The sequence below is a fragment of the Notamacropus eugenii genome, chromosome 1 (genome assembly GCF_028372415.1).
Source record: "Notamacropus eugenii isolate mMacEug1 chromosome 1, mMacEug1.pri_v2, whole genome shotgun sequence".
NCBI classification, from domain to species: Eukaryota; Metazoa; Chordata; class Mammalia; order Diprotodontia; family Macropodidae; genus Notamacropus; species Notamacropus eugenii.
This window is the reverse complement of record NC_092872.1, coordinates 727,372,802-727,391,636: the sequence shown is the minus strand read 5'-3', so window position 1 is coordinate 727,391,636 and position 18,835 is coordinate 727,372,802. Positions and strand designations below refer to the sequence as shown.

General features: G+C 43.0%; 1 protein-coding gene across 2 annotated transcripts in view; it reads left to right on the top strand.

Moving 5' to 3' along the window:
• The window catches only part of TCF7L1 (transcription factor 7 like 1), a 224,833-nt gene that overhangs the window by 66,400 nt on the left and 139,598 nt on the right, over positions 1 to 18,835 (top strand). The gene's annotated exons all lie outside the window — the stretch shown is intronic.

The following is an 18,835-nucleotide window of genomic DNA, read 5'->3' as shown; positions in this document are numbered from 1 at the left end:
GACTAGATCTGTGATATCAGTGGAATAGGAAACTCCCATGAGAAAACTCTGTACCAATGCAGATTGGCACCTGTTCAGAAGTGACCAGTCATACAGTGACTACGTGTCAGAGGCAGGATAAGAAAGATAAGTGCTGTCAGCAGGAACAACATCCTAGATGCTGTAGAAACAAAGACAAAAATGAAACACATCCTGCCCTAAAGTGCTTATGTTCTGATAGGAGTGGCAATATGTATGTGTGAAGATATAAAGAAAATAAAAGTTTTCACCTGTACAAGGTAAACAATGAATTGCATTCGAAGTGCTGTGGTATGGTAGAAGAGAGGACCAGACTTGGTTGAAGTTGAGATTGCTTGGCTGATAGTGGCACCTGAATTGGCACATGGGTTACAGTCCTTCCTCTGATGAACACTACCTTTGGGACCTTGGTTTCTTCTATAAAATGAAGAAGCTGGGTTAGGTGATGACCTCTGATGTTGCTTCCAGCTCTAAATCTATGATTCTTTGACTTTGGTTTGAATCCCTTGACCTCATTGTACCTCAGTTTTCCCATCTGCAAAATGAAATGGTTGAAGTAGATGGTCTCTAAGTCTTAAATCTCTAAGTCTCTAATGGTTGAAGTAGATAGTGTTTTTTGACTCTTAATCCCTGTGGGCCTATTATTGCTCACACTTGTTGTTCAGTCATTTTAATCATGTCTGACACTTCATGGCCCCTTTTGGGGGGTTTTCTTGGCAAAGACACTGGAGTAGTTTGCCATTTCTTTCTCCAGCTCATTTGGCAAATGAGGAAACTGAGGCAAACAGGTTAAGTGACTTGCTTAGAGTCACACAACTACTAATTGTCTGAGACAAGATTTGACCTGCACATTCAGGCTACAGCAAATTTCCAATGAGAATAATAATAGCTTTTTAATGTAGTACTTTGTTTTTAAAAATCAATTTATATACAAGATTTCATTTGCTCCTCACAACAGCCCTGTGAGTTGAGTCACATCCACATTTACAGTTGAGAAAAACTAAACTCAGAAGTGGTAAGTGACTTAGTGGTCAGGCTATCTAGTTACTTAAGTGTCTGAGACAAGCCTCAAACTTAGGATTTCCTGCCTCCAAATCCAGTGCTCTTACTACTATACCACACTATCTCTGGTGTGGATGACAAGAAGTTTAAAAAACAACGTCATTCCACCCCATGGGAGTAGAAAAGAGCAGTCACTTGTCGAATGACAGAGAATAGACAACCTGGGTATTGCATTGATAACCCTAAAATGTTTTCAAGTCCATTAGAAAGAACTCCAGTCATTGGGCAGCCCTTACCTGGCAGATTTATGGATTGCCATGGACAGGAATTGCACAAGATGAAGGGGTTTGCTAGAGCTAGCGATACGCGTCTTTGGTGGAACTTCCAAATTGGGGACATTCAAGTTCCTTTAAAGCAATTGTAGATTCAGAATTTCTCTAATGTGGGCACAGTTGTCTTTGTGGGAATTAGCAAGAGCCTTAAAAGACAATCTCTTACTATGACTAGCCACTTTAATTTTAATTACTCATTATGATTTCATTGTGAAGAGGTAGGACTCATTGATTGTCTCTTGTGTTTTGAAAGCAACATGATCTATGTAGCTGGGAGCCATTACTTCCAGGGCCTCTTTGGGACTATAAACTTTAAATGTGTTTTAGAGACCGTGTACATATCACTAGCTTTCTCTCAACTTGGTCAATCTTGCCTTCCTCTTTAAGTAATTAAAAAAAACAAGGCAAGGAAAGGGGGGTTTTCTCTCTTCCTTAGTCCCATTGTAAAAATATGAAAATAGCAAGAATTTTTTTTTGGAAAGTACCAAGAAAGTAACCCAGAAAGTGTTTCACTTTTCCCTCATTGCCATTTACATAGGACTTATTCCAAGTAGGGATCATTTTTCTTGGTGACAGGTTAAACAATCTCAGGTCAGCAGACATCCTACTCAGAGGTTACTCAGTGCCTTGGTTAGGAATTCAGATCTGACAAATGGACAAGATCCAGGCTGGGATGCCCCCATCCCCTTCTTCTGCCCCGTATCTTCCTCGCCAAACTGTTAAACAATGAATGAGGAAATAAAATGTACTCTTGCCCTCTTACACCTTCACAAAGTTCAGTGCCATTCCCTCACCGCTTCTGCCAGGCAGCCCTTCAGAGCAGTTGACAGGAGAAGTGATGTGCTTGAAAGACTGGAAGGGAGTCTTCCCACTGCTCTCTTGTCGTCTGCTGGCCTCCCCTCCACCGTGGGCAAGTCCCCGAGCAAGCAGCAAGTTTCCACTGACTGCCCAGTGGCTTTTGTGTGTGTGTATACAGCTTTCAGCTCCCGTCCATCAGCATGAATGGCCCCATTCATAGCCACTCATGCGCTGCCGATATCCCAGCCGACTGGATACAATCAGCTGAGAGCGGCTCTCCCCCAACCGATGAGAATCCCACCCGCTCTGTTGGGCTTCAGAAGCCCTCGATTGTTCCACCCATCACAACTCCTCCCCCCTCCCCCCCCAGGCTTCTAGAGTCCAGCTAAGAGAGCCTAGAGGAGGGGTGACATGAGACAGTCATGGGGGGTGGGGTGGGGAAGGATCATTCATTCTGCAGACTTTAGGATCTTTGGGAGAAGGGAGCAAGAGAGACTTTGCAGTTAGGGGAAGAAGGAGCCAATGGGGAATGTATCCCTGGCCAAGAGCTTGGAGCAGACTTAGGCCAGTTCCCAACTTCCAGTACCAAGTCTCTGAATTGCAGCTGGCATGAAAACAGGAGTCTTTGAGGGTTGGTGTTGGCAGTCCCAGCACTTTGCCTTCTCCAGCCTTGGTGGACCCCATGGTTTTTCTAATTCATTGTGAGGCTGGAGGGGCATTGAACTAATGTCAGACTTATCTCCACAACTGGCAAGGGAGGCAAGGGAAAAAAAAACAAAACATGGAACCACAGAATGTCAGAGATGGCAAGGACTTTGCCGACCACGTAGGCGACCCAAGCTTGAATGAGGAATCTTCCCTTCAGTAATAGACAGAGAAGTGGGCATTCATTCCTACACCTGAAGATCTCCTACGGCAGCTCATTCCACTTAGAGATAATTACATATATATAATACATACAGTGTTTTTCCATGCCATATGTTTTCTAGTTATGGCCAGGCAGGAGGGGTTACAAATAAAGAGATTCTTAACTTGGAGTCAGTGAACTTCCAAGGAGTCTGAGGATAAACTCCATGGGTCCATGAACATGAATCGGGACAAAAAAATTACTTCTTTTTTTCCCCCTAACCTCTAATTGAAATTCAGCATTTTTTTTCAATTACAAATGTGGGCAACAAACATTATTCTTAGAAGGTGTCTGTAGGTTTCACCAGACTACCAAAGGGGTTTAGAATGCAAATAAAATCACGATCCCTTTTCCAAGGGGGATGAAAACCTATGGGAGTGGTGGCTAGAGAAAGCCATTGTGGTCTGAGTCATCTCAGAGATGGGAGAAAAGGAATTGGCCAGTAGATTGTCATTCCCATTCTACTAACAATGGTAGTTAGTGATCCAGTGATTTATCATTTTTCTTATAGGTCATATAGTTACAGGAGAAAGGGACCTTGGAGACTACCTAGTGCAACATCTTCCTTTGATTTATAGATGAGAAAACTGAGTCTGAGAGGGTTTACCTGAACTTGCCCAGGGTCACACAGATATGCTAGAGGAAGCACTTGAACTTGGGTTCTGTCTTTCCAAATCCATGCTTTTTTGCAATGTCTGTTTGCCCATCATTTACAAACAATATGCCATGCTAATTAAATCTATATCTATGCTTGGTTTGCAAATAACCTACCCCCCTTTAATTATTTACTGATTTTTAACATTCTTTTTTTTAACATTTTTGAGTTTCAAATTCTCTTTCCCTCCTGCCCTTTCCCAACCCATTTAGAGCACAAACAATAGGATAGCAATTATACATCTAAAGTTATGCAAAACATTTTCATATGAACCATATTGCAAAAAACAAACAAAAGCAGGAAAAATAAAGGAAGTGAAAAAAGTATGCTTTGCTCTCCACTCAGAGTTCATCACTTCCCACTCTGAAAGGAGATAGCACTTTTCCTCATAGGTCCTTTGGAATTGTCTTGATCAGAGTAGCTAAGTCTTTCACAGTTGATCATCATTACAACATTGCTGTTAATATATACAATGTTTTCTTGGTTCTACTCACTTCACTTTGCATCAGTTCGTGTAAGTCTTCTCAAGTTTTTCTGAAGCTTATCATTTCTTTTAGCACAATAGTATTCCATCACGTCAATATACCACAATTTGTTCGGCCATTCCCCAATTGATGGGCATCCCCTCAATGTCCAGTTCCTTGTGCCTCCATGAAAAGGGCTGCTATAAAGATTTTTGTACATCTAGGTTCTTTCCCCTTTGCTGATAAGTATTTTAAAAACAACTGTTTTGAATGGATCATCCAAAATGCCTTTATTGGAGTCTTTAGTTTTTGTACCACAAGACATATATAAAGTAATATAGGTGAAATCAGGATAGGCTCTATAAAGAATGCAGCAGGAGTTAAAGGAAGCTAGGGATTCTCAAAGATGGAAGAGCATTCCAGGCATGGGGTCCATCAGTACAAAGGCTTGCAGATGAGAGCTGGAGTGTTACTTCTTATACTATTTGGTAGTTAAGCTGCAACCTCTACTCAATGAATCTTATATTCAATTGGCGGTGAGGATTGGGCACCCATGGGGAGTTGGGTACTATTAAAAGGAAGGATGGTAGGACATAAAGTTCTCCAGTAAAACACTTTTCTGATGGTACCTCCTGGCAAGAAGTAATGTGGTACAATGGATCATCACATCCGTGTGTTATAGAAAACAAACTACTGACTCGAGGTTCAGATCTTGCCTCTGATGCTTACTACCTGTTCAACTTGGGTAGGTCACTCACTCTCCTTAGCCTGAGTTTCCTCATCCATGAAATGAGGGGGTTGGTTCAGTGATCCATGGTTTTAGATTCAAATAGAAAGGTGGAAGGGAGTGGGGAGAAATCCTAATCCTTATATAAGGATTCCTACTGCAGCCGCATATTTTCTTAGAAAACTACATATTAACATTATCTATATTCTATTATAGACAGCTAGGTGCCACAGTAGAGAGTGTCGGGCCTGGAGTCAGGAAGAGCTGAATTCAAATCCAGCCTCAGATATGTACTAGCTTAGGCAAGTTACTTAGCCATATTCTTGTCAGTTCCCTCATCTGTAAAATGAACCAGAGAAGGAAATTGCAAACAACTCTATTATCTGCCAAGAAAATGCCAAATGGGGTCACAGAGGGTCAAATGATTGTATAAATGTTCTGTTGCATTTTACAATTTATTCTCTTAAATCATTCCTGATTACATTTTAATCTGGGCCAGGCCACTCATTTGAGACCTGGACTCTTTGACCTCTAATGTCCTATCCAGTTTTATGATGATACTGCCATCCTAAGTGGCTATACCCTTCTCAGGAAAGCCCAGCAGAATGCAGACACTTAGAGGTTTCTAGCCAATTTAGACATTTGGAAAAGAGGGCTGTGACTAGAAGGAAGGTGCTCTGATAATGGATCAGAATATTTCCTCTTGAAGGTACTTTACTGTTTGTGTTCTAAAAGTGCCTGTGTCTTCATTCATAGCAAAATTTCAGAAAGCATGGTATCTGTTTTGGGATTTTTTTTTTTTAAAGTTTCACTGGGGTCTCTGGTCCCTTTTCTATAAAACAATTCCATCTTGGGGAGTTTCAGCCTTTCCCAAGAGGGGAAAGGCCTCTGTCCTTGTCACCTGGACTTCAGCAGTCAATCACCCATTCAGCAGGACAAACCTTACTGGGATCCTCCCCTTCCAAGGAGGAGGTGTTAAGCCTGTCCACAGTGTCCCAGGCAGGAAGGCCTTGGTTCTATTTCACAGGTCGCTGGGCTTGAAAAATCTGGCACATCCTGCTCCTCCTGTAAAGTGACTTTCATACAGTCTTGCCATCGATGACCAGGGCAGTGAGGTGGGGGCAGACCCTTTGGAGGTTTACAAACAGGGTTCAGAGAACTAAGCCACTCCAAATGAGGCTGGTGAATGTGATCAAAAATGCCACCCCAGTTGACATTTAAATGGTTCTTCAGATTTTCCAAAACACTTTCTTATTTGTCCCTCCTGCAAACTCTGAGAAGCACAGGCTATTTTTATCCCTGTTTTAAAGACAGGGCAGCTGAAAACTCAGAGAGGTTCAGCAATTTGCCCATTGTCAGGCAGCTAGTAAGTGCTGTAGGCTGGATTTCAGTCTAGTTCTTTCCTGATTTCAAGGTTGATTAGCAATCATTGGTGAAGCACCTACTACATGCCAGGCTCTGTGTGCTAAGCACTGGGGCTGCAAAGATTCTACAACAAGCTACCTTTCCATCGAGCCCGGGTGATATACAGGGCTAGGTGAGATGGATGGATGGATGGATGGAAGGAAGGGGGGGAAGGAGGGAGGGAAGGAAGGAAGGAAGGAAGGGAGGAAGGGAGGAAGGGTGGGTATACTTCCTACCCTCAGGTAGCTTCCACACTAGGGAACACAGGATCCTAGATCTAAAGCTAGAAAGGATCTCAGATGCCACCTCATCCACATTCCTTACTTTATAAATAAGGATGCTTAAGGCCCAGAGAGCTGAAGTGAAATTATAATATTATTATTATTATATCATATTATAATAGCTATGATAGCTAGCATTTATATGGTACCTACTATGTGCCAGACTCTGGACTAAGTACTTTACGAATAATATCTCTTTCTCCACAGAGTAACTGAGAGGTAGGTGCTATTATTATAATCATTTCACAGTCGGGGAAACCAAGGCAAACAGAGGTTAAATGACTTGCCCAAAGTCATGTAGGTAGTAAGAGGAAGAGTTGGTATTAGAACCTAGGTCCTCTGGCTCCAAAGCCTATGATCTTGTATGTAAAGATGAGGCACAACCCTACTCCAAAGGAAAAATGTGGCAGAAGCAATACAAGATTTGGTGGGGTGCCTTGGTTAAGGCAAGGGAAAGGCCTTCCCTTTCAGTTCTTGGGGAGTTTCCTGAAGGAAGTAACATTTGGGATGAACCTTGAAGAATGGGAAGGAAATTGATGAAAGTCACTGAAGAAAGAAATTCTGGGCATATTTTTAGAATAGACTGTCCAGAACTTTTTTTCTCATGTTTTTCAGTCCTGTGGCAAAGCTATAGGACTCAAATCTCCCTTGGTTGCTTGGCTCTCCTCTCCACCTGAAGGCAGAAGCTATTTGGGGAAAGCCTAGGGAGGTTATACCACCTGCGACTTACCAGGTTCCCATCTAAGTTCACGAAGAATCATGGAATTCTTCAGGCCGTAGCTGAAAAGGACTTCAGGGTGAATTTGCCCAGATTTTTTGCTTCTTTTGACAAAGCACTGGTTCAGTATCAGAGGATGTGCCCTCTCATTCTGCCTGACGCTACCTGTGGGATCTTGGGCAAATCACTTAACCTCTAGGTGATTCAGTTACCTTATGAGAAATGAGATGATTGAACTAGGGAGCTCTAAGTCTTTGATCTTGCAAGGATGGAAACTGAGGCCCAGAAAGGACAGGGAATAAGTGGCAGAGCCCAGGATTTGAACCCAGGCCCTTGTCTCCAAATCTATCTTTTCATATATTTGACAAAACCTTTTTTTTCCTCCTGTCAAGTAGAAAATGGTAAGAAAGAAGGTAAAGTCCTAGATTTGCCGATGTAAGAGACTTTGAATTCATTTCATCTGTCCAAGATCACACAGCTGGAAGTAGGCTCAAACTGATAGTTCTTGAGTGAGAAGGGACCTTAGAAGCCTGTCTTACTGACTCCAAAAAAAGTGTCCTATCCATTTTACCAGGCTACCACCTGGTAAAATTCTACAAATGGGGAAATCAAGGCACATAGAATAGAAGAAATCAAGTGATTTATCCAAGGGCAACTAGTTGGCACAGTGGATAGATCACTGGCCCTGGAGTTAGGAGAACCTGAGTTCAAATCCAACCTCAGACATGCACTAACTATGTGACTCTGTGCAAGTCACTTTACCCTATTTGCCTCAGTTTTCTCAGCTGTAAAATGAACTAGAGAAGGAAATGGCAAACCACTCCAGTATCTCTGCCAAGAAAACCCCAGATGGGGTCACAAAGAGTTGGACATGCCTGGGTAACAATAATACTTGTCCAAAGCCACATAGTCCATGGCAGGGCATGCCTGTTGGTGTTCACTGAACGAGAAGGCCTCAAAAACACTATTTCAAGTCAGTTCAGCTACACTGGGCTTGCTTTTTATAAAGAAAAACTCTTTCCCCAAATCCTATCTGGGTCTGGAAGTAACTCTAGCCTGACTGGGGCCAGAGTAAGCTCAGAGTAATTAAGTTGTAGAGATGTCAGTGGTTATCTGAAAAGACCCACTGGCCAGGAGATGAGGCACAGGATAAGGGAATCCCTGTGGAGAGGGAGGGGAGGGGGGTGACCCAGGCTGGGAGGTTTGGAAGGCCCAGGGGGTCTGGGGGTGGGGGTGGGGTAGAGCTGTGGAAAAATGTGCTACTTTCAGAGGAGCTGGAGGGGGAGGGAAAATTCAGGATGAAGATGCTGCAGAGCAAAGTGAGGGCTGCCAGGGGATGCTAAATGTGAAATCTATTCCCAGAATGTTGTGGGAACATTCCTGGGAGCTAGAGTTGAATCAACTTGAAACCAAGGAGAGAACTGGGTTTGAAGTAAGGAAGGATAGTACTTTCCCAAGGGCTCAAGGGACCTGAAAGATCTCTCATTATATTTAATGATTCCGTTCTACAAATGTTTGTGAAATGCTGCGTGCTTATGTGCAAAGCATAGTCATGTCTAACTTTTTGTGACCCTACTAGGGTTTCTTGGCAGAGATACTGGAGTGGTTTGCCATTTCCTTTTCCAGCTCATTTTACAGATGAGGAAACTGAGGCCAACAAGGTTAAGTGACTTGACCACCGTCACCCAAATACTAAGCATCTGAGTCTGGATTTGAACTCAGGTTTTCCTGACTCTAGATCTGGTTCTCTATCTACCGTGCCACCTAGCTGCCCACAAACCCACTGGACACGTACAATAAAGACAACCACAAAACAGATCCTGTTCTCAAGGGTCTTACTTTCTGTAAGCATTTCATTAGGATATGTGCCCAGGGAATTTTGTATCATTTTTAAAAGGTAAATATTTAATAAACATAAAGCCCATTTTTATTCTAGAAAATTAAATTAAAACAATGGTATTTTAAAAATTAAACAACTAATCTTTAAAAATAGAGACTTGTAAAATAAGACACAAAATACCCCATCTTTTTTATACCCAGTGTACCCTGTCTTCGTAATTACCAGACATGGGGGCATTCGCATAAAAAACTCTATCAGTTCAGGTGAGGTCAGCAGTTTTTCTGTAACTAGTGAGTTGTCTAGCATGCTAAAAGGTTAGGTGACTTGCCCAGAGTCACACAGCCAGTATGTGAGAGAACTGGGTCCTGAAATAGGACCAGGAAATAGACACACACACACATACACATAATGCACAAAGTAATTTCAGGAGAGATGGACACTAATGGGGTTGGGGAGAGGGAAGGGGACAGGAAAGGTCCTTTAGTAGGAGGTCACAGCTGAGTTAACCTTGGAAGGAACCCCAGGAATTCCAAGAACCAAGGATGGGATGTTGGGGCATTCCAGGCATAGCCAAGTATCAAGGTTAAGGGACCTGGGGTAGGGGGTGGGGATGGAATGTTGTGCCCACAGAAAGGCAAGTCTTCTTGTTTAGTAATGTTATGGAGGAAGTGGGAGAAGTAAGGCAGAATCAGTCTGGAAAAGATGGGAGGGACCATGATTGTGAACTGAAGAGTTTAATGGTCTTGTGAGGGACCAAGAAGAAACTCTTGTATTCCAAAAGTTTCTTAATGAAACTTGCTAAGCTTGAGAATGGTGCCCTGGACAAGGCACTGAGCTTGGTTGTCAGGAGTATCTGGCACTAAATCCCTTTCCCAGACATTTGCCAGTTTTTTGGCCTTGGGAAAGTCTCTCAAGCTTTCTGTGCCTCAGTTTCCCCCTCTTTAGATTGGGGGTTGAGTAATAGATTCTGAGTTCTCTTCCAGCACTGACTCTTGGTCCCATAATCCTCTGCAATAAGAAAGAAAAGAGGACCTAGAATAGATTCCTCCTGTCCTCAGAATCTAATCCTGAATCTAGAGCAGCAATTCTTGGAATTGTGGCCCCCTTTGACGGCATGGGGAGGCCTATCAACCCCTTTTCAGAATGTTTTTCAATCCATAACATCAAATATATTCTATTACAAAGAAAACCAATTATATTCAAATAGTAATCAAAATACTTTTAAAAGATTCACAGACATCTTCCCCTAATATTAATCCAGAGACTTTTGGGGTGTTTAAATACCAGTTTAAGAACCTCTGGTCTAGAGGGTGGAAGTAAGAGAAAAGTAAAGAAGATGAGGCTGGCCCAGGTATTGGGCTATAGTCGGATTCTAGAGGGGACAGAAAGAATTTTAAGCAAAATCAAGCTGCCGTAAGCTCTAAATTTGCCATCCATAGTTTACCTGCTGTGTTTATGGGGATATAGTTTGAGCAGTTTTCTTAAAACAGTATCAAATAGACAAACCCCAACTGTCACATATTAGGTGGAGGCTGTCCTGGGGCTGGGTGGGTTGAACCAGACAGATTTGCCTCACAGCTGGTGTTCAGAGTTAGAAGAAACATAGGGCACAGGTGGGAAGGCAGTTAGAGCAGAGAAGCTATCAGGTACCCCAAAATAAGACCCAAGGCTTTGGGTCAAGGATTACTGGTATCTTAAGGCAACAGGGTCCTGTGGAAGGCCGTGGTCCAAGCTGCAAGAGTGGGATGAGAGAGCTGAGTTGGTCTGAATCAGTAGAATGAATCATTATACCAAAAAAAGGGCTGGGGAGGAGAAAGGGTGGGGGCCAAGGTTCAAGCTGACCAGGGCCATGTGCCAGCAGCAGACTAGGGAGGAGCTCTGTGCCAGGCCTGGGAACTGAACTTCACACTGTGAGCTGGTTGTTCTGGGCAGGAAGAGGAGTTAATGGGACATCTGGCCCCACCTGGGCTTCAGTGCTGAAGCATCCTCTGAATCTGAAGGTGGAGAATTGTCCTCCGCTTGGACACTGGGTTCCTTGGACCTCTGAGGCATGACTCCTTCCCCCTCCCTGCAGTTCTCACTGTCCTACCATGGTTCATACCCTGCCAAGCCCCAATTCAGGGTCACTCCCATCTTCTGCCTTTCTCCTTGCTTCCTTGTGAGCTGCTGAAATTTGCTGGAACTGGGTCCTGAGAAAACGTGGACCAGCCCCTAAAAAACATGGATCATGTCCTGAAAAATGTGGATCATGTCCTGAAAAACATGGACCAAGTCCTGAAAAACGTGAGCCATGGCCTGAAAAATATGGATCATGTCCTGAAAAACATCAATCACCTCCTGAAAAATGTAGATCATGTCCTGAAAAACATAGACCACGTCCTGAAAAACGTGGACCCCATCCAGTGAATTACTCAACTCTGTAAACCCTCTTGTAAACCCTCTGTAAACTGCCTCCCATTCAGCGTGCTCTTGTTTCTCTTTATGTGACCCCACCTTATTCTAGGCTCTCATCAAGAGATAGAATATCCTCAGAAACCAAGAACACCTGAATTTAAGTCCCACATACTCGTTTTGTCACCCTAGGCAAGTCACTTAATCTCTCAAATGAAAATACGGAGAACTGCACTGGTTTATGGAGTTCCCTTACTTGGGAGTTCCCTGTATCAATGAAGTGTCTGCTCCAGTCCCTCTCCCTAATATTATCTCTCACTTGGGGCTTTTGTAATAGTTTCTTAGATGACATTCCTGTGTCTACTCTCTCCCCTCTGAAATTCATCCTTTACACAGCAATTAAAATAATTTTATTAATGCATTGAACTGCCCGTGTCATTTCTAGACTCAAAAAAACCACAAATACTTCCCTGTTGTTCAGTTATCTCAGTGTCCAATCCCATCTGGGGTTTTCTTGGCAGAGATAGTGGAATGGTCTGCCATTTCTTTCTCCAGTTCATTTGACAGATGAGGAAACTGAGGAAAACAGGGTGAAGTGACTTACCCAGGATCACACAGCTAGTAAGTGTGTGAGGCCAGATTTGAACTTTTTCTGATTCCAGGCCTTGGTGCTGTATTCACTGCACCACCTAGCTGCCCCCACTTCCCTATTACCTCTAGAATAAAATAGAAATAAAAAACCAGTGACTTGCCCTGGCATTCAAAACCCAGCTAAATGGCCCCAACCTGCCCTTCCAGCCATAATTTATACTATTCCTACTTCATATTCTCAAAATTTCGGTCAATTGGGATGACTAACTGTTGCCCAGACTTAACCAGCCTTCCTCTACCTTCCTGGTGTTTAGGCATCCCTGGCATCTGGAAAGTATATTCTCTGCCTGTGGAGATCCGTCCTTCATTCTGAGATTAGCTTAAGTGGCACCTCTGTGAAGCCTTCTTCCTTCATCTCCTTGGCCATGCCAACATGGCATTGCTCCCTAGTCGTCATCATTCCGCAACGTTTGACTGGTGCTCCCATTCCCGTCATCATAATGTTCTTGTTATTATACTTTTCTGTGTATGTGTATTTCCCACTCTAATTGAGTGTTAGTTGCGTTATTATCGTGAGATCCTGGAGAGCTGGAACACACCTTAGAGATCATCAAATCCAATTTCCCCACTTGACAGATGGAGAAACTAAGGATAAGGTTGAATGATTTGCCCAGGGTCATAAGGTCCAAGGTAGAATTTGAACTTGGGTCTTCCTGAGTTTCCTATAAGGCAAGCCATAAGTAGTTTCTTGCCCAGTAGAGGCACTTCAAAGACACTTGATTGATGGACCAGAGGAATGATGGTGGTTACACTTGTGTTTTAGAAAATTGATTTTGACCACTGTGTGGAGGGTAGACTTGACAAGGTAGAGCTTAAAAGCTGCAAGTCTAATTAGGAGGTTGTTGACGTAATGAGGACTTAAACTAAGATGGTGGCCATGGGAGTAGAGAGTAGATGGATTGGAGAGTTATTGGATGGCAGTTGATTGGATATGGAGGAAAGCAGAGAAGGAAGAGTTGAGGACTCAACTCTTTTCTTAAATCCACTGTTAACTTCTAGCCACTATCCTTTAAAAAAAAAATCTTTCTTGTACTTCTCAAGTGATTAGTTGGTCCTCATTACTGTCTTAGTCCTTCTTTAACTTCTTATGATCTGGCTTCCTTCTCCATCATTCTGCTGAAATTTGATTTTCAAGGGAGACTTCTGGATGGTGGAAGTTCTGACCTTGAACTACTCAGGAAAGGATACAATCAGATTCTAACACAAAGAATGTAGTGATGTTTCTGTTTGACAGTGTCCCCTCTACAAATGTCATTCTCCCTGGCCTCATTCTCCTCCTCCCTGCCTTCTAAGCCCTGGTCTGAGCATTTTCCTGAGATAATAGAGATCCTAGATTTAAAGTTGGAGGTAACCTTAGAGGCTATTGAATTCAACCCCCTCATTTTATACTACTTCTCTCTATTTCCCAGGATGTAAAAAGTTTCATCACTATCCTGTTCCTCCTCAAGAAGTTGGCAAAGAAAAAGAGATAATATACTCAATTTCCACCATTTCTCTGAGTGGGGGAGCTGAGACTCAGGAAGAGGAAATGATTTGTTTTGGTCACATAGCTCATGTCAGAGCAGGATTTGAATCCTGTGTTTCTTGGTTCCATGTCCAGCACTACCACCCCATGCAAATAATCATGGTGTGGTAACAATAGTACTGGGTGAGAACTCAGATGACCTGGGTTTTATCATTTATCTAGTATATGACCATATATAGGTCTCTTTTCCTGTCTGGGCTTTCCATTTCTTCCCCTGCTAAGTAGGGGCTTTGGATTAGACAGGAGTCGTAATTGGAACAACATGAGCCAATGGACAGAGGTAAGGTGGAGGGCATTATGGTACAGAGATGGAGAGGACATCCATTTGACAGGAGCAGAGGTTTTAAGTTGAGGAGTACTTGGGAAGCATGGTTACATTGGTAGAGTAAGATGTCAAGATCATGGGGGGACCTCTACAAACCTGTCTTTATTGGCTTATTGCCCCGTATCTCCACTGTTCCAGTCCCCAGGGATCTGAAGGATCTCCTAACACCTATGCAAAGTATATCATTGGGCTTTAACACTTAAAAGACATAGCATTGCTGCTAAAAGGCACCTTATTGGCCATTAAGAAGAAGAGTTTCACATTCTATCATTCTAAGATGCCTGGAGATCACTGACCTTGAGCCCAGTGATCCAGTGTGGGTGCTCAAAGGGTGCTCAAGTACTATTGTCATGTACTTCCCCACTGACACCTACACAACAGTTGCTGCTAACTGCTCTCTGCCATGAGGATTTACTTAAATGGTCCTGTGACGGACCAAATAGAATCTATTGGATTTCAAAAATCATTGTCATCTTTTCCTATAAATCTCTTGTATAAAAACTGAATGTGGTCTGGGAATATATATTATCTTTTCAGCGTGTGTCTCTATATTCATTTTCTTTCAAAGAGATCTCATTTTAGGGAGTGGAGCAGTGTTTACATTCTGACATACTTCTTTCCAGGGTCTTGGGGCACACTGACCACAAGCAAAGGCCCTGCTGATGGAATCTCAGCCTGTCTTACCTTGTTCCAAATGGTAATGTTTACCTTTGGTGTCAGCTGGACCATTTTCAGATAAAGTTTCCTTTAAGGATCTTCTCCTGGTTCTTTGTTTCCTTCCCTTCTTCCTCTTCTTTCTGTCCTCATCCTGATCCTCACGGTCCTCCTACTGTCTTTGGCTTCATCCTGTGCTTCTCCTTTCCTCTCTTTTCTTTTTTTCCTCCTCTCGTTTTCTCTGTCTTCTCTTTCTTCATTTACCACCTTCGTTCCTTCCCTCTTCCCTCTCTTACTTCTCCAGTTTTCTCTCCTCTTTTTTCAATGTCTTCCTCTCCTCCTACATTTCTTCTTTCTCCTCTTCCATCTTCCTCTCTTCTTTCACTTTCTTCCTCTCCCTCCCCTCCTCTTCCCTCTCATATCTCCCTCTTTTCTCCTTTTCTTCCTCCTCTCCTCTTCCAGAAGGAATGGTCCTTGTAACCCAGTCTCCCCTGCTTGTCTCTCCTCCCATAGCTCTTCTCTCTACTCTGCCTCCAGTTTTAGGACTTTACCTCAGTCCTTTCCCATTTCTCCTTTCCTTAATCTTTCATTCACCTTTTCCTTCTTCTCTGTGTAGAATGAGGCAACTGGGTTCTGGAGTCAGGGCCCTAAACCTGGGGTAGAAAGACCTGAATTAAAATCTAGCCTCTGACACCTACTAGCGGTGTGGCCCTGGGAAGTCACTTAACTGCTCTCTACCCCAGTTTCCTCAATTGTAAAATCAGGGTAATAATATTACCTGTATGTAATTACCTGGATAGGGTAATAATAAGGTTGCGGGGGTATTTGGAAATCACTTTGCAAACTTTCAAGGGCTGTATAAATACAAGCAGTTGTTATTATCATTAATAATGAAAATTATTAATAATATTAGTAAGAATGATTACTAATGATACTAACAGGAAGCATTAATATTTATGTATGGCATGTATAGGAGCTTGCAAAATTATGATGATAATTAAGTTATTATTTATATAGCACCTACTATGTGCCAGGCATCTGCTAAGGGCTTTATAAATATTATCATATTTGATCCTCACAACAGTGCTTGGGAGGGTAGGTACTATTGTTACCCCCATTTTAAAGCTGATAAAACTGAGGCAGTCAGGGTAAGTGACTTGTCCAAGGTCACACAGGTATGAAATGTCAGAGGCTCGATTTTAATTCCCCTCTTCCTGACTCATGACTGTCCTTTGACAGCAAAGTCTTTGTGTTCTTTCTTTTAGTAGTCAGTTTTTTGGAACTCTTCATGATAGCTTTTTCAGATATATATATCTGAGGATGTAAGAATATATGTGTGTGTGTGTGTGTATGTGTGTGTGTATGTGTATGGCAATTGCTGTACTGTGCTATGTGTTAGCAACCCCTATGGGACCATAGAGCACAGCTGGGATGCAAAAATGAGAAAGAACCTCCTACTGATCTGCTCCAAGCTGGGTTCAAGAGATCAGATCCTCATGGAGTCAGCCCTACAGACTAGTTCTAGTGTCCACACAGACTGGTCAGTCTTTGTTCATCCGGTGTGGAGTGTGGGAGCCCATAGCCAGGCAAGTCTCCAGGGAGCAGCTTGGGGGCTTCCTTGCAGGGGGCTGGTCTACCTCTGGTTCTGTGATCCTAACTACCAGTCCCACTGGGAGAGCTTGTCAGGAGCTCCAGGGGCCATTTCTCTGTTCTTCTGGTGTCTACCTATGAGTCAATAGCAGGAATTTATATTTCTTCTGAGCCAAAGTGTGATGGTGACTTTTTTGTCTGCAGATTTGGCCTAGAGCTAGCTGCATCTCTGATCTTCTGGGACTCTGTTCCATCTTCCATCCTGGGGAGGCTGGAGCCTGAATCCATAGCAGGCACTATTCCTTTTTCCGGAGTGGGAGGTGAGATCACTTTCTGAGCAAGGCTGGAAGCCATAAGTAGGCCTGATGCCCCATGGCCCAGACAAGTGAGGTTGAGCAAGGACTAAATGCCCAATGCCTTCCCAGATAGGGGGGCTTCTCAGTCCCAGATTCATTGAGAAGAAAATTAATGCACATATTTCTTTATTGCAGGGGGATTCCAGAGTTGAGGTAGGAGGAGCCGTTAGACAGAAGCCCCCAAACGTGTTTATAGACTTGCAACCCAAATCAAGTGGACCAACCGTTACCTTAGGTCATTTGGCTTCTCCAGGACTCTCAAATTTCCTCTGGTTGTAGGTTTTATTAGCTTTTAATCAAAGGCTACATTGTGAAATGTTTTGAACCCAATTGGAATTCAACATGAAAAACAGCTGAATTCAGAGAGAGGGAAGGGAATGGAGGAGCCAAGGAACTGAAAAGGAAAGAAAGAAAAATTGATTCAATCCAATGGTCACCCAAACAGCATTTGTCAGTGTGGGTTCCTTGGTGAAAAGGGGGAAAGACAGGATGGAATGAAGGCAGAAGGAGGCTCAGGCCTGCTGCTTTCCCTATATCTCAAGGAACCAAGAAGGATCTCCTAGTCTTAGGAAGAAAAGCCCATAGGGAAGGATCTGGGTTGGGGCCCTGGCAGCCACCCACATAACAGCTAACGAATAACTCTGGCCCTGGAGATGGCAATTGGAAACAGCTTTAAGGCCCAGGAGGGAGTGCAGAGCTGAATGCTGACTGTACTCTGGTTTCATGGACTTTATGTGAAGATGATGTAAATCAGAGGAGGTATTCTGGAACAAAGCAAGGCCTCTGAGTGGTTTCCTCATGGTGATGAGGTGAAATAAGCCTTTCTTTTCAGGGTTTGTGATCAAAATGGCTGTTTGTGTGAGTGTAGAAGTGTGGGAAAATGACTTTCCCAGCACATGGATCCTTTCTCAGGTTTCCTGCAGTGGAAAGAGTTCAAATTCTGGCCTTGCCACTTAGAAGGTATGTGACCTTAGGTGAGTCACTTCCCAGTTCTTTGGATCTGAAATTTCCCTTCATGTAAAAGGACAGGGTTGGGCTTTTCAGTCACATCTGACTCTTTGTGACCCCATTTGGGATTTTCTTGGCAAAGATATTAGAGTAGTTTGCCCTTTCCTTCTCCAGCTCGTTTTCCATATGAGAAAACTGAGTCCAACAAGGTTAAGTGAGTTGTGCAGGGTCACACAGCCAGTAAGTGTCTGAGGTCAGATTTGAACTCAAGACTAGTCTTCCTGATTCCAAACCCAGTGTTTCCTGCACTGTGGTGTCACCTAGTTGCCCTGTAGAGATATAGAGATGTCTGTGTCTAGCTAGAAACATAGGTGTGTATCTCTATCTCAGTCCATGTCTCTATATCACTATCTACATATAGAGTCTATAAAATAGACTTTATTTTAAGTACTCAAAGTATTTTAAATATTAAAAGTACTTAGCCTGGACAGAAGACTTGAGTTTCCTAAGTTCAAATCTGGCCCCAGACACTTAGCAGCAGTATGACCACAGGCAAGTCACTCATCTTCTTTTCTGCCTCAGTTTTCTCATCTGCAAAATGGGGATAATGATAATAGCTGTATTGATTTGGGAGGACTCCCTTAGGGTTTGTTCCCCCTAGTATGTAAGATGGTGATTATCTGCTGACGATGGATGGCTCTTGCAGTGCCCCAAACTAAAGATGAGTTTGCTGTCCATGGTCTGTTTTTATGGAAGTTGTGTTTGCCTTGATTCCTGAGGTTTTATTGGTAGAATATTGTCCTTGCCTTGATGATGTAGAAGGGTTTCCAGCCATACTACTGACACTCTCAGAGACTCTGGCTCCAGCCAGAATTGGGGTGGATGGGAAATAGCTCTGCCTGCAGTGAGAAGACTTGGGTTCCATCTACCTCTGCCATTCTACTACTTATTAGACTTTTACATGGCTCTTACCCCTTCTTCCCAGCACTCTCTTTCCCCCTCTGTAAAATGAGGGTAATTGAACTGTATGACAGTGGAGATCTTCTCCAACTCTAAATCTAGGATCTTATAAGTCAGTTAAACTCTTTGCACCTCAGGAATCTTATCTTAAAATGAGAATACTAGCATATAGTAGTAATAGTATAATAGTTGTAAAGTCAACTTGGCATGAAGAAAAGTGAGGCTGTTCTTGGATTCAGAAAGACCTATGTTCACATCCCACTTTACAAACTTACCTGGGCAAATTGAT